Source organism: Bos javanicus, chromosome 16 (genome assembly GCF_032452875.1).
Source record: "Bos javanicus breed banteng chromosome 16, ARS-OSU_banteng_1.0, whole genome shotgun sequence".
NCBI lineage: Eukaryota > Metazoa > Chordata > Mammalia > Artiodactyla > Bovidae > Bos > Bos javanicus.
Window position 1 is genome coordinate 7,813,449 of NC_083883.1, and position 19,749 is coordinate 7,833,197.

General features: G+C 37.1%; 1 protein-coding gene across 7 annotated transcripts in view; it reads right to left on the minus strand.

The window, feature by feature from the left end:
- LOC133227550 (fibrous sheath CABYR-binding protein-like) overlaps positions 1–19,749 on the minus strand; it is a 513,720-nt gene that overhangs the window by 61,628 nt on the left and 432,343 nt on the right. The window lies entirely within an intron of this gene.

The window sequence follows — 19,749 nt, forward strand, 5'->3', positions numbered from 1 at the left end:
TAAACACGATATTCAGTTCAGTTCAGTTGCTCAGTTGTGTCCAACTCTTTGCGACCCCATGGACTGCAGCACGCCAGGCTTCCCTGTCCATCACCAACTCCTAGAGCCAACTCAAACTCATGTCTATTGAGTCGGTGATGCCATTCAACCATCTCATCCTCTGTCATCCCCTTCTACTCCTGCCTTCTACCTTTCCCAGCATCAGGGTCTTTTCAAATGAGTTAGTTCTTTGCAGTGTTGGAAACATATTAAACCTGACTTTGGAAGGATCTTAGATTAGAATATAAAGAATTTATGCTCAATCTTCTAGGTAATAAGAGCACTTGGATATATGAGCAAGAATGTAGCAAAAATTTAGAAAAGTCGTTTTGACAGCTGTTGATGTAAGTCTAGGAGAGAAATTCCTTATGAGAAGCTGCCGGGAGCCAGCACGGGAGTCCCCACCCATAACAAGGTTATGTGGGAGAGTTCTGGTGGGCAAGGCGAGCCAGAACTCGAGGGGTGCCCCTCTGGGCCTGCCTGAGCATCTACCCCAAAACCGGAGTCTGCCTACTTTACTGCTTTGTGCTCTCACCTACACCTCTGACTTTACAGGGGGCCGTACCCCACCACCATCTCTCCCTCTGAAAAAGAGTTAACTTACAGCTCCAGTTATTAAAGTTCCTGGGCATGACAAGAGTGTTTTAGTTTACAAACCCCTCAGATGGCTCTCTGACTTGCCTGACAGGTTTACCGGGACTCCTACAGCTACGATTGTTTACAGTCTCCCAACAGCGAGAGGCACGGGAAGCTTAAGACATTCAAATAGTATAGAGCCTCTCGGAGAGTTAGAAATTGTCAGAATAGAACTAGTAGAAGATTTCATTGTTGAGCCAATGCTTGCTGCCATGTTTCCACATCCCCTGTATTGTACCCTTGGAAGTGAATTAATATAGTTGGTATGTATAAAAAATAAGTAGTGGCCTTGGTGTTAACAACTTTAGACCCTTAAGGTAATAAATGCTTTCCTTTGTTGTAAACCCATTGCACCTTTGTCCTATAGGAATGCAACTTTATCTAACACCTTTGGAGGATAGTGCCAAACTTTAAAAGTATTACTCTTAGAGAAAATAAGTCTTATGGTTGACAAACCTTGGTCAGAATCATAAAATGTTAACAGGCCTTCTGGCCAAAAGATGATGTAAGTCACCTAAACCATTTGTATACCATAAGTTTACAGAAAAGAAACCCTGGTTTTGATAAGGATCAAAGACTTTGCATGATTTCACACCCCCTATTATCCTCTATGTGCAACTTAGGGTATAAAAGCCCCTGTTGAAAATAAAGCTAGGGGCCTTGCTCACCGAAACTTGGTCTCCCCATGTCGTTCTTTCTCTCACCTTCTGGCTGAATTCCCATCTGGAGCATGGAGGCTCGTTAAGCCTACTAATTTTGACGGGACTTCTAAGATCTGACTGGGGAGGCCTTAATGTCTCCTCTCCTTCGGGAGAATGGGAGGATGCCTGCGGCCTACGTAGGTGACACAAACTCCTTGTCTTGGAGTTTTATTTGTTTTCCACATAAACCAAGTTATTCAGCCTCTTTTCTCCACTGAATTTTCTCACTCAGCCATCCCTATTTAACCACTCTTTATATCTCTAATTAATACTTAGCTATCACTATTCTAATCGCCGACACCGTCATCCTGAGGGAATCCCTGGATCCAATCGGGGCAGGACCCTGATAAGAAGCTTCCACCGAGATCCATGGTTCTAAGGTTTTTCTAGACGAAGGCCTGATTACACAAGGTAGTTAACTCCAGATTGTATTAGTGACATAAAACTAATGCCAAAGATTAACAAGAATTGGTGGGTGTTAGGTCCACAGGATGTGTGTGTGTCTATAACCAGAAAAATAAGCAATAAGGCCAGTGACTCGGAAGTGTGAGGACATTCTATGATGCAGAGCATACAGTGGATCTATGCAAGTTGTTTAGAACTAAAGTTGGTATTAGTAATACGCCAGCAATTAGAAGCCTACTTGTAGACATTGCCAGTTTTCTGGGAGATTTCAGCTGGGATTGAAAGGGTTCAGTTTTTTGAAAGAGCTGTCTATTAAGGAATTGAATTGATTGGCAGGTTGGAAATAAGATTCTGTCATAATATCCAGATGAGGGTTGTAAAGACAAAAGCCTATGGAATAAATTTATGGAGGCAAAGTGTAAGACTTGTTCTTTGTTCTGGGAATTGGAAAATAATGGCTCTTACATGGCTTTAAGAGTTAAAATCTATGTGGTTGCAAAAGGAAAAAAAAAAGAAAAAACCTCTTTAATTGAAAAAAGTCATGAAGGTGGGGCACTTTTCCAAGCAAAGAGCAGTCTTTGGGTGGGGAGGAAAGAGAGGTGAGGAGCTGGGGTTTCAGTACATTGTTCAATGCGCTAATGGAAATGTCTAGAAAGCTTATGGGGATATAGTGCTGAGCTTTGGAAAGAAGCTAGTTCTACGTAGAAATTAGTTATTTTTTCATCTTCTAAATGAATGAAACTTAAAAGAATTATTTTTTAAAAGAAAAGATACTTAAAGAAGAAAAAGTAGAAGAATGAATGTTGGCCTATTGAGTAGTAGTACTCAGTTTTAGGGCCAAAAGATGAATGTTCATCAAAAACTCCTTAGAAAAATAACATGAGCAGGAGTAACTCTGACCCAAAATCAGTGTGAAAAGATTTTATATAAGGCATCAAAGATACAACTAGCAAGTATAATAATGCTTTTCTTTTTTTTTTCTTTTGTGCCATCTGATAGTTAAAATTAGAGATGGCAATGGCACCCAACTCCAGTACTCTTGTCAGGAAAATCCTGTGAATGGAGGAACCTGGTAGGCTGCAATCCATGGGGTCGCTAAGAGTCGAACACGACTAAGTGACTTCATTTTCACTTTTCTCTTTCATGCATTGGAGAAGGAAATGGGAACCCACTCCAGTGTTCTTGCCTGGAGAATCCCAGGGACGGGAGAGCCTGGTGGGCTGCCGTCTATGGGGTCGCACAGAGCCGGACACGACTGAAGCGACTTAGCAGCAGCAGTAGCAGATAGTTAAAATATTAGAACTTTGAGGAATCAGATGATGATAATTCCAGCTGCTAATGTTCTTAAGGCAGCTGTCAAAATTTATATCCAGTAGTGATGATGAAATGGAACACTTTAAGTTAGATTAAAATATCTTATTTGTGATACACCTGGCTTTCAACTGCCCATTCTGGAGACTGCACTTCGTATATAATTAAAATATGATAAAACTGGTCTGTTTTTCTTGTGTCTATATTTACACATATCTTTCCTCCTTTGACCCATAAAATCAGGCCATTTCTATTAGGTATCCAGTCTGCCCTTGTAGTCCCAACTTCTGTATGCCTCTTTTTCAAAGTTTCAATTATATATAGTTTTAAATTGACTGTACCTTATTTCATAAAAAATCATGTTTTTGTTGAGGCTAATATGATTCTTTTCCATGATTCTTTTTCCTGAAATGGTAAGATCATGTTAACCTCTTGAGTATATGTACCTAGCCTTCCATCAAATAGATTTTGTAACTCAAAATAATTCCTGAAACTTTTTAAAACTCAAACATAAAAATAAAATATGGATGTTACAATATATACAGGAAAAATAGGCATGGGATTTTATGACTTTTAGATACTATTATGTGTATTGGTTTTGAGCTAAAACATCAAATTGACTACTATTTTGAAAAAAAAAAAAAGACTCCTTTGATATGCTCTGTATTTTGGGCATTGAGATAATTAAATTTTAGTATAACTGGAGCAAAAAAAAAAAAAAAAAAGCTACCATGACAAGATGTACAAAAAGACATTCAAGAATTATTTTTTTTATTAGACTCATAAGTTTAGCAGTGATTATAATATGGAAGGGGACTTTTGTAGCTAAATCAATGAATTTAGGGGATAATGGATTATACCCAAACTCTTTCTAAATGGTTTCTAAATAGAAAACCCAAACGGTTTTCTAAAGAATCGCATGCAAAAGTTCATTTTAATTGAAGGCACAATATTAATTTGATTCAAAGAACAATAAATCACTAGATGATATGGTGATAAAAAGTTTAATGGGCACTATTAGTTTTCTTCATTGATCTACCATGCTATCAATATTCACAGTAATTATAAAGCAGGTGCATGGATAACAAAATCCAGTCGATAGATCCAAGGACACCAATTTCACCTTTCATTTGATGGAAGAACATAGACTACAGTGCTTTAAATGGCTCTTCTCATTTTCATGAAAGCACATCAGTTCAGTTCAGTTGCTTAGTCCTGCCCAACTCTTTGTGACCCCATGGACTGCAACATGCCAGGCTTTTCTGTCCATCACCAACTCCTGGAGCTTGCTCAAGCTCATGTCCATCAAGTTGGTGATGCCATCCAACCATCTCATCCTCTGTAAGACCCTTCTCCTCCTGCCTTCAATCTTTTCTTTCTCAGTTTCAGGGTCTTTTCCAATGAGTCAGTTCTTCATAACAGGTGGCTCTAAAATATTAGAGCTTCAGCTTCAGCATCAGTCCTTCTAGTGAATATTCATTATTGATCTCCTCTAGGATTGACTGGTTTGATCGCCTTCCAGTCCAAGAGACTTTCAGGAGTCTTCTCCAACACCACAGTTCAAAAACATCAATTCTTCAATGCTCAGCCTTCTTTATGGTCCAACTTTCACATTCATACATGACTACTGGAAAAACCACAGCTTTGACTATACAGACCTTTGGTGGCAAAGTAATGTCTTTACTTTTTAATATGCTGTCTAAGTTGGTCATAGCTTTTCTTCCAAGGAAGAAAGGTCTTGTAATTTCATGGCTGCAGTCACCATCTTTAGTGATTTTGGAGCCCAAGAAAATAAAGTTATTTACTGTTTCAATTGTTTCCCCATCTATTTGCCATGAAATGATGGGCCTGGACGCCATGATCTTAGTTTTTTGAATGTTGAATTTTAAGCCAGCTTTTTCACTCTCCTCTTTCACCTTCATCAAGAGATTTTTAAATTCATCTTTGCTTTCTGCCATGAGGGTGGTGTCATCTGCATATCTGAGGTTGTTCACATTTCTCCCGGCAATCTTGATTCGAGCTTGTGCTTCATCCAGTCTGGCATTTCACATGATGCTCTCTGCATGTAAGTTAAGTAAGCAGAGTGACAGTATGCAGCCTTGACGTACTCCTTTTCCTATTTGGAACCAGTGCATTGTTCCACGCCCAGTTCTAACTGTTGCTTCTTGATCTGCATGCAGATTTCTCAGGATACAGGTCAGGTGGTCTGGTATTTCCATCTCTTTAAGAATTTTCACAGTTTGTTGTGATCCACTCAGTCAAAGGCTTTGGCCTTTGTCAATAAAGCAGAGAACATCTATGATCCAATATTCATAAATATGTCCTTTAATTCAAACATAGTTATGAATATCTTCCTTTTGGTCATTAAGAGAAGAAAAAATCTTCATTATAGTTCCCAGTTTCTCCATTTATTTGTGTGACTCCTAACATTATTACAAAGTGATGAAATACTCATTGCATTTGCATCTGAACAAGACATTTTAGGAGCTGTGTTACATGTATTCAGTTTCCACCTCACTTCCAAGTGCTCATGGCTTCCCACTGCCTCTAGAACAGGAATGGAAACTTATCCTGAAGCTGAAAGTCCTCCATTAGCATCTTTCTAGGTTCTTTTATGAATTTATCTCCTGTTGTTTCTTGGTCTAACCAGTCCTCTGAAGTCAAACTCATTTTCTAAACATGCCAAGGCCATCCCTGGGATGGATTTTTTTTTTTTTTTTCAGTCCCATTTCCACTCCACTTCTACCTGGAGAGACATCAACCTAACCCCCTCAATAAAACATTCCCTCATTGTCTGCCTTCCTTTTCATCTTTCTGTGGTGTTTGGAATTTCTTTTTCATGCTTTTATCTGCTTCATAAATTAAACCCTCTGCAGGGGTCATAGAGTGTGGCTTTTCATATTCCCAGATCCAGCTTGTAGTCTAGAGAATCTCAAGAAACAGACACTCATATCATTAGGCAGTCTGAAGTAAATCATCCTTCTTGAAACAAATTCTAACATTGAAATGTGTGAGCTTGGTAGATGAACATTTACCTATTTATTGATAGAGTGAATTAAAGATAATATTTTTGTCTAATTGCTTAATATAGCACAACCTGAATTTTAGGTTAATTAATTTAAACTGTTATCTATGCACAATGTTCTTCATAGCATTTCTGAAATTAATTTTTTTAGAATCATAGAATATTTAAAAGACTATAGAAATAATTTGGTCAAATTGTTAATAGTTATGAATGTTAAAACTAAGAACAATCAAGTGATATATTCATGGCTAGAATTTAGGTCTCCTTGATAGAAAAATAGCCAAAATAAAGAATAATAAATCAATATATTTAAAATGGATAACTAACAAGGACCTAGTGTATAGCACATGGAACTCTGCTCATTGTTATGTGGCAGCCTGGGTGGCAGCTGGGTTTCGGAGAGAATAGTATATATATGACTGAATCCTTTTGTTGGTCACTTGAAACTATCACAATGTTGTTAATTGACTATACCACAATACCAAATAAAAAGTTCAAAAGAAAAAAAAAAGAATAATAGATCAACAAAATACAGAATAAAACATAAATGCTTGATAAGGTGAATGTGGTGATGGATTGTAATTGAATGATAATGATTCATCATTCATCCATATTCATCTTCACAACATTTATAGGTATAGAAATAATACAAGCCCTGCAAAACTTTACAGACCAAATAATCAGGAAGTCCTTCCACCAACATTATATAGAGACAAGTTTTGATAACCATAAACACTAAACAAATAAACTTTAAGTAACAGTCTAAAGTGTCAGGGTGGATGAGCTTTGCCTTTAGTTGCTACTGCAGTCATTTGCTTTCTTTTATTAGATACTTAATCCAACCAGATCCACTGGCTTAACTACCCAACAGTGAACCCAGTCAAAAAAACAACATCTGCAACACCATGGTTCAGGACTCTTGAGAGGAAACTCAGCTTTGATTAAAAAAATAATAATAATAAGCTGGGTTTTTTTTGTTGTGGTTGTTCTTGTTTTTTCCCCTCCAAGGATGTTGCTTGAAACAACTTTAGATCTTAGGAAAGAAAAAGCATTGCTGGCATGAAATAAACTATATTGGAATATATCCAGTTCTCTCATATTTAAAAAAATCTATTCTCCTGGAAGTATAGCGTATTTTGAAATGTGAAGTACTGCTTGTTGGTACTCTTCCTATTAATATTTGAAAGACATCAATGGAATGGTTTTGAAAACCTAAATCAGAACACAAAAATTTAAACCTGATGTTTCCTTGTTTGATAATGATGCAAGTTGTAGAAACCAATTTTTTAAAAAGTATTAAGGCTTTATGAAAGTAAAGTAGAAATCTATGTTTGGTGCATCCCAATGGACATAAAAGATGGTTGCTCCTCTTAAAATTAAATGTGTCCTATTACATTGCTGTTCTATAAAAACAGCTCATCATACTATGTCTAGTCTTCTTTACTCAGATAAACAATTTTATGTGGCTGACTTCTGTGTAAGGATCATAGTTTTCTTTAGAATATGAATTCTTCAGTCATTTTAACCTTTTTGTTGCCTTTTCATATGATATGATATCCATTTTAGAATCTGCCATGTTGATAGCATGTTTTATTACTCTGAAGAAATCAAAACCAACTAAAATAAATATTAACTACATGAAATTTTCCCTGTCCTTATGTTTGACACACATTATATGCAAAGAAAAGTATAAAAGCAAATATTTATTGTTCTCCTAACATATTGTTCTCCTAAGAGTATACCTAACATAGGGAAAATACTTGAAACACATTTGTCTACTTAAATTTAATCCAAGAATTGAAACTGAAGTGTTAAGTAATGATTTTCATTAAAATTTTGAGCTTTAACATTTTTTATATATCTATATAGTATATTTCATTAGAAAGATACTTTAATAGAGGTATAATTATGCTTTTTATAGAGTAAAAAGAATTTCAAAACATTAGAAGTCCTCATTTATGCCTTTAGCATTAAAATAATCATATTCCAGAAAATGCTATATCAAAAGTTTTATCTAATTTAACTGTACTTTAACACTGTGTGGAAAACATACACAATAAAAATAGGTAGCTTGGGGGAATTCCCTGGTGGTGTAGTGGTTAAGCCTCTGTGCTTTCACTGCCAAGGGCCTGAGTTCTATTTCTGGTCAGAGAACTAAGATCCTGCAAGCTGTGTGGTGTGGCCATAAAGAAAAGGTAGTTTCTGCCATTTAAATTTAATGCAGACCATAAAGAATTTGACAGTTATACAAGAAAAGTTGACCCTTTGTGACTCCAGTGCTCTTACCTGTATGCATTAGTCCCCTTCAGAAACGGGTTGAAAAACACAGAGCTTAGTTTGCAAGGTAGTTGGAATGTGTTGTTATTCCCATGAAATAGATACTGAAGAATTTTAAAAGATATTTTTGTTCCAAATTTTTTTTTCTGAATTTTACTTTGAATTTTATTTCAACAGAAAGTAGAACATTTAAAACTAGAAAGAGACGTGGTATCATTTCTTTACACAAAGAAGCAGATAAATTGAAAAGAAAATAAGATTAAAGGTAATAAATAAATAAAATCTAATATTCCCCATAATTCTGTGAATATAAAATTTAAAGTATAAAATGTGAAAGTTTAGATTATAGCTATTGTATAATTTGGCTTTGAGTATATGAAATGCCTTCTTGTTGTTGTTTTTGTTTAGTGTTTTATATTACTTTCATTTTAGAATAACATGAACATCAAGAATTTCCCCTAAAATAGGGAGACCCTATATTTAATTCTCTTTAACCAAACAAGGAAATAGAAACATAGCTTAAAACAAAGATGGTATGCTTATACATGTGTATATGTTACGAACACAGGTGAAATACATTTGATAAACATATTCACATATAAATTATTCAAACTGAAGGCAGAATTGAATTCATATATGTAATGGAGAACAATAATAAATTTAATGAACTTGTTTCATATTTGCACATTGAAATTTAAATATGATCTTTCTTTGAGTTGCCATGTCTTTACCTGTTACAGTTGTGTTTAGGTATAAATGTAAGGTTTTATGAAATCTTCTATTTCCTCCAATATCTCAAATTGAGTATTTTTGCATTATGACAGTTGCCAAGACTAGGATTTTATGCTAGGTAGGACCTGACTATATTTTCTATGAAAATAAAAAATTTGTTTCATAAATTTTAAAATAATTATTTTTGACTATGAACATTAGTCCAAATTTAAAATTTAACAGAATTCAGATCAGCTTGCTATAATGATGATAGTTTATTAGTCTTTCTGTTATTTAAAAAATAAAAACACACTTATAAAAGCCTTTTAACAAGCGGTTGCCTTTTTAAATTCCTTACACTTGCACATGCAAGTAAAATATGAAGTCAATATTAGTTCTTGTAACCCTATGGGATTTGGGTCTGTCTATTGTCTATGTGCCATTTTGCTACCAGTTACATTGTTTTAAAATAAATAATAAAATTATTTCTGATGATGAAAACATTTATTTTGGCAAAACGAGTTGTGTAGGCAAATTATATTTTGATTTGCCACAATTGTATTTTTATCTATCACTTTAATATTTCAAAACCAATATAAACATGAAGGTTATATCACTGGGAAAGTTAGTGATGAATAAACTAGAAAGGGAAAAAGATGAAGAGAGGAAAAAAAGAAGGCAAAAAAAAAAAAAAAAAAGGAAAGGAAAAAAATAAAAAAGAAACACCAATGTAGGTGCCAGAAGAGAAAAGAACATTTTGTTTGTTTGTTTCTTGCTTTTAAAACCTAGAACATAATGATTCAAAAGAGTAATTTAAAAGCCAGAAAAACAGTGCTTAGAGAAAAGCACTTTTAAATGCAAAGCTAGACTTTTGGTCAGGGAAATGGAGTAGAAACTTTTCTCCCCATTACTTCTAAGTGAAGCTGAAAACCCCAGCTATGAAACTGAGCAGCACCCTCTGGGCCTTCCCAGGGACAGACACACCATCCTGCATGTCCTAGGAAAACAGTCAAGCAAGACAAAATAGTATTAACTTAGCCAAAAAAACAGAGTCAAGGACACTTCATCCCTCAAGAGCTCTTAGTCATATTCTAAGCCATACCTTGGAGTTGTTTTGCAGACACTGAAACCCCCACAAGGGAAGAAGTTGACTACATGCTGACCACCAGAACATAGATCCCAGACTAGTGGGAACCAGAAAACTGATACTTGAGATTCCTGGAAAACCATTCTGTTACCTCAGCCCCAACCAACCAGAAGGATGTACATGAGCCAGTTGCATACGACCCTCTCCTTCTCCTTGCCTTTAAAAACCCTTCCTTGAAAGCCACTGACAAGTTTGAGTTTTTTGAACACTAGCTGACTGTTCTCCTTACTTGGTGTCTGGCAATAAACACTGTACTTTCTTCACCACCTCAAGCAAGCAGACCTAAGTTGGGTTGAATGACAAAATTATTTCTGATGAGGAAAACATTTATTTTAGCAAAACTTGAGTTGCGTAGGCAAATTATATTTTGATTTGCCACAGTTGTATTTTTATCTGTCACATTAATATTTCAAAACCAATAAAAACATGAAGGTTATATCACTGGGAAAGTTAGTGATAAATAAACAGTTGTTAAATACTTAAGGAAAGAAGTAATCAGTCTATTATCAATTGGTAACTTGAAAGAAATGATCAATCCAGCATAAGAAGGCTGAAGAGAAGAAGGAAGATGGACTAGGGAAATAGGGCTTGAGGAGCAGCATGGTGATGAGTTCTCCGGGTTTTCTTTTTGCCTCCTACAATTGCTTTGGTTATTTGGAAATACCAATATGCATGCATGCTCAGTCGTGTGTAACTCTTTGTGACCCCACAGACTAGAGCCCGTCAGGCTTCTATACCCATGGGATTTCCAAGGCAAGTCTATTAGAGTGGGTTTCCATTTCCTCCTCCAGGGGATCTTTCCAATCCAGAGACTGAATCTGCATCTCCTGAATCTCCTGCATTGGCAGGTGGATTCTTTATCATTGTTCCATCTGGGAAGCTGGGAAATGTTCGTGAGAACAGCAAAACCAAGAAAAGCCTGCTCTTTCTACGGGACCAACTTTGCAGCATATGCAACTGTCACAGCACCAGACTCCTGATGACACTGCAGTGTGAGTGGCTTGTTTACAGAACATCGCCTAAAATATATGGCGGTCAAAACATCCAGTGGCCAGGAGCTTCCTTCAGCACCCCCAGGATGATTGTGTAATCAAGTGCCTCCAGTGGTACACTCCTCCGTGAAGACTGTCCTGAGATGTTCAGCAGAGGAGTACCACAGAAGTATCTGCAATTCTGTGAACTGTAGCGATACCAACAGCCTGGTTTCAGTCCTGGGGTCTCTTCCTGTATGCTCAGTCTCAGCTCTTAAGATAATACATGCTCCTTATATCTGTTATTGCTGTGTTATTTTCAAATCCTTTTTACTTAGCACTAACCAATCTGTCATTACTCCAAGGTTCTGATACAGTTAATGATTATCTGTAACTTTCTTTGTCAAAATTCTTCAGATTAGATCCTGGCTGACAATAATACATAAGCCAGTAGTTCTCCATCTGAATAAACATGAGATAATGGTGATATCAAATTCCAAGGCGTGGAATTTGAAGGACAAATTTTAGGAAAATTTAGCAAATTAGATAGTACCTGCTGGGAAATTTTTAAGACAGACAAAACTTACTCTGTGGAGCATTAGACAACTATTATTTCATTTTGATCTCTGATCATTTTATAGGGTTGTTCTCCAATCTATAGTATTTGAAGGAACAGGTCAGATTTAACTGCGGCGGATCAATATGAGATTATACCAAGTGGTTCTGAAAAAAATGTTATTTGGCTTATAATTAAAGATTATGTACTATCTTCAGTTCAGTTCAGTTGCTCAGTCATGTCCGACTCTTTGCGACCCCATGAATCGCAGCAGCCAGGCCTCCCTGTCCATCACCATCTCCCAGAGTTCACTCAAACTCACGTCTATTGAGTTGGTGATGCCATCCTGCCATCTCATCTTCTGTCGTCCCCTTTTCCTCCTGCCCCCAATCCCTCCCAGCATCAGAGTCTTTTCCAATGAGTCAACTCTTCTCATGAGGTGGCCAAAGTACTGGAGTTTCAGCTTTAGCATCATTCCTTCCAAAGAACACCCAGGGCTGATCTCCTTTAGAATGGACTGGTTGAATCTCCTTGCAGTCCAAGGGACTCTCAAGAGTCAATAAAATTTCATTCTACTGTTTGTATCTATTAATAAAAATGTTGCAATAGAGTTAAAATGTCTGTCCTCCTAAGTAATAGCAGAAATCTAAGAAATTGCACTGTAATTTAGTCACATTTCAAAGAAATTCAGAGTTGTACTCAGAGACATATCTTTCCTTTTTCTCTCTATACAAATATGTTTAATTTCATGTGCTAACAGACTAGATAGTTTTGCACTTTAAAATTAAATACAATTCCAAAAGGAAAAGTTCCTGAATTTACAGACTGCCATTCCCTGATTTGTATGTTATTAATACTTATATAGAATAAGAAAACTTGAGTATGTCTTGGAATATTCTCAACTTAACAAATGATTAGGCCTATGAGATGCTCTTATTACTAAGCCTAAGGTAAGCACTCAAGTTGAGATTTGTAAATACGATTATTGATTTATATTATTTCAAGTGTATAAATATAATGGAAATATTTATTATTTTAGCTAAGAATTCAAATGTAGACAAAAAATATTGAGAGAAACACTACTTGAAAAGTGCTTCAATTTTAGAGGTTTGGGGGCCAACTAAGACACAAGTGATTTGATTTTGAAAAGAGACTATCTTATGATCACTTTTTAATGAAATTAATTGACTTAATGTTTTGGGGAAAAAGCACACTATGACATGACTATAAAATGACTAAAGTTTTCACTGAAAAACGTGTTGCTAAAAGTAATTAAGTAGCTGTGTTTGATTTACTATCTCTAACTAAAGGAGAAAAATCTTTTATTTTGAAGTACTCAGCCTCTTCCAAGTTATTGTGAGAAATCCTCGTTTTTCACTTGTGCTCAGAGTCTCAGACATGTCTGATTCTTTGTGACCACATGGACTGTAGCCCACCAGGCTCCTCTGTCCATGGGCTTCTCCAGGCAAGGATACTGGAGTGGGTGGCCATGCCCTCCTCCAGCGGATATTTCTGATCCAGGGATCAAACCTGTGTCTCTTAAGTCTCCTACATTGGCAGGGGTTTTCTTTACCACTAGTGCTACTTGGCACCTCATTCCAGGACTCTTGCCCGGAAAACCCCATGGATGGAAGAGCGTGGTAGGCGGCAGTCCATGGGGTCGCTAAGAGTCCGACACGACTGAGCGACTTCACTTTCACTTTTCACTTTTCATGCATTGGAGAAGGAAATGGCAACCCACTCCAATGTTCTCTCTTGGAGAATCCCAGGGACGGGGGAGCCTGGTGGGCTACCGTCTATGGTGTCGCACAGGGTCGGACACATCTGAAGCGACTTAGCAGCAGCAGCAGTAATACTGGCATTTCTTAAATGAGGGAGAGTGGTTCAGGTGTTGCCTTGTACTAACCTCAGGAAATTTCCTTCATGGAAACAAAAAATGCTCCAGGTAAGGTTAGCCTCAACAAATAAGCTGAACTGAGTTTGTTTGTCTGGCGAGGCTGGTTTTGTCTGAGTAGGGAAATAGCAAGGCTGGTCTCCACTGGTTTTTCATTTTAAAAAATTCTAACTGAACTCTCCCTTCTTTATGTTTCTGCCCATAAATGAAGTTAACCTCAAGCCCTAAACAGGCTTGCTTGTTATTTGCTATTGATTTCATGTCCCAAGTTGCAATTCCTCTGCTATTCCTGAATAAACTCATCCTTTTAAAAAGATTATTTATTTTTAATGGAAGGATGATTGCTTTATAATATTGTGTTGGTTTCTGCCATGCATCAGCATGAATCAGCTATAGTTATACCTATATTCTGCATTTCCCTTGTAGCTCAGCAGGTAAGGAATCCCCCTGCAATGCAGGAGACCCAGGTTTGATTCCTGGGTCAGGAAGATCCCCTGGAGAAGGGATTGGTTATCCACTCCAGTATTCTTGCCTGGAGAATCCCCATGGACAGAGGAGGCTGGCGGACTACAGTCCATGGGGTCACAAAGAGTCAGACAGGACTGAGTGACACAGCAGAGCACAGCACATACATATGTTCCATCCCTCTTGGTCCTCCCTCCCACCCCATCTCACCCCTCTAGGTTGTCGTTGTCATAAAGTTATCATTTGGCAATTTTGAGTTGCTTCCTTTTCCCTTTTCATTTTGGTCAACAAAGCCATGTCTTGTAAATACGCTATTAAATGCATATTATTAAGAATCTGCAAGAACAAAAGCTTAGCATTTCAGAATTGTCCCTGTAATATTTGTAAACTTTTTCTTAAATAGAAACTATCCAATATGACAGGATCTGTTGCTTCATAATTATTTGGACTTAACAGAGACATTTTTGCATGTTAAAAGAATCAAAGTTCCCTGACATGTTTCAATATTTCTCAACACCCACCTTTTGCTTATCTTTTGATATAATATAGCTACCAAAACAATTACTAAATTCATGTAAGCTTGAAGGAACTTAGTGAAGTAATTTAATGTCTTTTTGTGTCATGGGTAAAATTCAATATTCATCTGAGTCCAAAATCAATTGTTTCTTTGATGATACTCTCCCAATGTCATTGCAGAATAAACTATGGGATACAGATGATGATCAAGGCTAAGTAAGTAATTTGCTTTGTGTGCACAATATTGATCACTTCTGTAGATTTGCCTGTGTTGTAATTGCCACATCTTGTGTTCTGGTATGGATGACTGCACCCACTTACAGAGGCAGCTACTTTGTGCTGGGCATGCAGATGAAGCTAAGTGGTGGGAAATTTTGGCTGGGTGCAAAGGTGATTTGTCATCCAGCACCAGCTCCTCAATCTTGTAACATGGCAATTGTTTCTGTTCCCATTTCTTACCAACTGATATGCTTTGTCCAAGGCTTTGAGGGCTGGAAACTACTGGCCTTGGTACCTGCATGATGAAATTGGGAGAAAACTGTTCATATGCAAACCCATAACAAATCATTTATTTTTCACTATTGCATTCCCACAGAGTAACTCTTATGCTTTCTGTAATCATTTAATACTTCTTGATATGAACTTACTTTCATTAAGTCCATGCAAGCAATTCTCAAAACTATATACCCACTTAAAAAATATCAGTAGGGAATCAATAACTTCAGATATTCAAATCACCTTTAAATCTTTATTTATATGTTTTCTTTTGATATTAAAATTAGGATGGAGTCAAATTTGAATCTCATAATTATGGTATAGTTTGAATTTCATAGAGGGAACACAGATAATCATGAGAGCCCAGAAATTTTGTGATAGACTCAATTCTTCTGTATTCAGAACAAGAGTCCTTACCAGCTTGAACAAAGTTTCCAGAATATAATCATCTCAGTAGAAAAAAACAAATAACGGGGGTAACAAGCTTATTAAAAAAGACAGAAAGAAAACTTCAGTTTATGTAAATTTAGGAATGATATTCTGGGTGGTAATTTTATTGAGAATCATAAACTCTGAAGACCTAGCCCTACATGCAGACCTTCTAAATGTTTGTATGCTGAAAGATGGAGTGTAGATGTTTCAGGTCAAAGATCCTGAAAGTACATATCCAGTTCCAGGAAAAAAAAATCTGGGTGTTGTACTTCCAGATAAATATCCATTGGCTTGTACCATCTTTGAACAGAATTTCATTTAGACAAAAGCCTCACAGAAAGCCACTGAACTAAAGTTCTGAAGGTGAAATTGTTGCTAACAGTTTTTGTATAAAAGTCATAAATAGTAACCCATTTTATACCCATTAAAACTTCATGGATCAAGATTTTTGTGTATCCCCAAAGTCCTGTTGAAAAATATCATGACCTTTTCTACTTTCTTTCTTTCATTACATCTTCAGTGAAACAGTTTCTCTGAATACTTGGAATAAATATGTGAAACAATGTATAGCCCTGTACCACAGTTTCATTTCCCTGGATTTTTCTGATACTGTTTCCATCTGACTTTTTATATGGTTGGGAACAGAGGAAGAAAATACCAAAAATGTTTAGTCTTTACATTTGTGTATTTCATTGATTAAAAAATGCATATGGTTATGAATACATGTTTTCCCCATTGGTTTTGACTGTTCATCTATTGCCATTAAACTTGTTTTTCATAGGAAACAGACTTGTGGTAGACGCATTCATTGTGGGGGTGTTTGTTCCTTCGATTTCCTTAAGGGATGAGGTTTCTTCTTTCAGCAAAATGTTCTGAAAATTAAAAACAAATTTTCTCCCTATTATCAGTTCAGTTCAGTTGCTCAGTTGTGTCTGACTCTTTGCGACCACATGGATTGCAGCATGCCAGGCTTCTCTCTTTAGATTGTCTCCGTGTCTGTGGAGATGAACAAAAACTAAGAACGCCTTCACCCACCCTCACTGTGCATAGCTGGTCATGTGGTATAACCTGCCTCAAGGGCTCAGAAGAGAGAGCTGGAGATACTTAATGAGCGTAACCAATGGCTGCTGCCACATACACCTAGACATGCCCTGGGATTTAGGCCTTGAGTCATAAAAACAACAACCTATAGAACAGTCTTATGGACACCGAAGAATAAATGCCAAAGAAAAACAACAACCTAAATCTCCCAGAGAAACAAAGACAAATGAACAGACACATAACTAAAACAGGTCATCTAGAAATAAATGAAGTTCAGATCAGCAACAGTTTGCTCTCTGACACGCTTTGTCTAGAATGGAGCTATGCTTTTAAAGTTTAAAGGAAATCATTTTCCACTTTGATTTTATACCAAATAAAACTATCAGCATCTTCTGAGGGTAGAGAAGGTCATTTTTGAGATTCGGAAGGACTCAGATAATCTATCTTCCATTCATCTTTCTTTTTTTCTTTATGAGGTTTTTTGTCAATATACAAAAGCAAAAGCAGAGAACAATGAAGAATGAGATGCAGGGTTAGAGAAAAACCTATTTGCTGTATAGAAGGAAGGGGATAGGGTCCTCCATGAAAGAGGTGTTCTGGTTAAATGGGACCAAGAAAATCAATCTTATGATGAATAAATAAACCAAGATGGGACTAACATGTATGGTTATACATATAAAGGGGTTACCCATCCTAATTTCACATTGAAAATTTTTAGATTTCTGAGAGCAATTTTCTCCAGATAGCAGTAAAATGCCTTGCACCTAGAAAATCCATATAACAAATGATTTGAAAGTAGAAGTTAGTTGCTCAATCCTGTCTGTCTCTGTTCGACCCCATGATCTGTAGCCCGCCAGGCTCCTCTGTCCATGGGATTCTCCAGGTAAGAATACTGGAGTGGGTGGCCATGCCCTTTCTCCAGGGGATTTTCCCGACATGTACATTCACGGAGTGCCCATGGGTGCTAACTCTGAGGTGGTGCAAGACAGTTCCTAAAACGTGTACCCACAGTGCACAGAGTCTTTTTTTTTTTGTTTGTTTTTATACCTTTGGACCATTCAGTTCAGTTCAGTCACTCAGTCGTGTCCAACTCTTTGCGACCCCAGGAATCGCAGCACGGCCAGGCCTCCCTGTCCATCACCAACTCCTGGAGTTCACTCAAACTCACGTCCATCGAGTCAGTGATGCCATCCAGACATCTCATCCTCTGTCGTCCCCTCCTCCTCCTGCCCCCAATCCCTCCCAGAATCAGTCTTTTCCAGTGAGTCAACTCTTCCCATGAGGTGGCCAAAGTACTGGAGTTTCAGCTTTAGCATCATTCCTTCCAAAGAAATCCCAGGGCTGATCTCCTTCAGAATGGACTGGTTGGATCTACTTGTAGTCCGAGGGACTCTCAAGAGTCTTCTGCAACACCACAGTTCAAAAGCATCAATTCTTCAGAGCTCAGCTTTCTTCACAGTCCAACTCTCACATCCATACATGACCACTAGAAAAACCATAGCCTTGACTAGACAGACCTTTGTTGGAAAAGTACTGTCCCTGCTTTTCAATATGCTATCTAGGTTGGTCATAACTTTCCTTCCAAGGAGTAAGCATCTTTTAATTTCATGGCTGCAGTCACCATCTGCGGTGATTTTAGAGCCCCCCAAAATAAAGTCTGACACTGTTTCCACTGTTTCCCCATCTATTTCCCATGAAATGATGGGACCAGATGTCATGATCTTCATTTGTTTTCTGAATGTTGAGCTTTAAGCCAACTTTTTCACTCTCCACTTTCACTTTCATCAAGAGGCTTTGTAGTTCCTCTTCACTTTCTGCCATAAGGATTAGTGTCTGCAATTTCTAGTACAATTTATTCTCGGCTTCTAAATCCTCAAATCACTCTGTCTGTATGACACACTGAGAGTCTTGAGAATCTTCAGACGTTACACTCAGCTTCTAGACAAGCTGAAGCATGAGGGTCTTGAGTTGTTTGAGGCTCATGAAAGAGTACTAACCAGTAACCACACCGTTTTGGACACAGGACCATCAAAAGCAGTGTGAAGAATATCAAATCATCTGGGATTGATACTTTGTTATGAATTTCTCTCAATTTCTGTGTATTTTGGAGAAGTTCCTTAATTGTTTGTTGCCTTAGCTGGTTAAGCAAACCTTTCAACACATGGAGATCCAGATGGTGAGGAAAGAGAGGGACCTGACCCAGTGAACAAAAATATCCTTTCAGCTTCTTAATGAGTTTATTATTTTCCCAAGTGCTTGCTCTGTTTGTCATTGTTTGACACTGATCCAGGAGCAGGAAATCTCTTCACTATTAAATAACAAGAAACAAGTCAACAACAATAATGAATATAAATGGCAGTATATTGTTTCCTGTTTTTGAAATCTTATTTTGCTATTATTGCATATGGGTTTCAATACAATAGACTTAATTAATATTCTCTGAGGTAGTAGATATGAGGGGCAAAAAAAATACAGACATGGAACAGATCAAGAAATACAACATAATTTAAGAGAAGTCACTGATTGACAAGAATATTTACATTTAAAGACTTAAGTTGGAAAGAAACACAAGCACTTTGGAATACAATTTTCTTTCTTTGAACTTGTTTTGTGATAGCACCATCTTGTGGACAAATTTAAAATAATTTTCCATTGCAAACTAAGTAAAGCTGGGTTTATTTCCAATACAACGTCCTATGAACATGTGTGTATGTGTATGCACGCACACATGGGCTTAGTCACTCATTTGGGTCCAACTCGCTGAGGCCCCATGGATTGTAGCCCTCCAGGCTCCTCTGTCCATGGAATTTTCCAGGCAAGAATGCTGAAACGGGTTGCCATTTCCTACTCCAGGGGATTTTCCTGACCCAAGGATAGAAACTGGAGTCTCCTGGATTGGCAAGCGGATTCTTTACCACTAGCACCACCTGGGAAGCCCTTCCTATGAATATTCTACCATATTAAACTCATACAACACTGTCTTTTTAAAATTTACTTTAGTGTAATTTTAAGAACTGGTTTTATGTTATCTAAAATTCAAAAAGTATCATAAATTATTGATAAAGACCTTATTGTACAATTTAAGGCTAATTTAATCCTAAGTAAAAGTATGTAATACTTTTGAAGA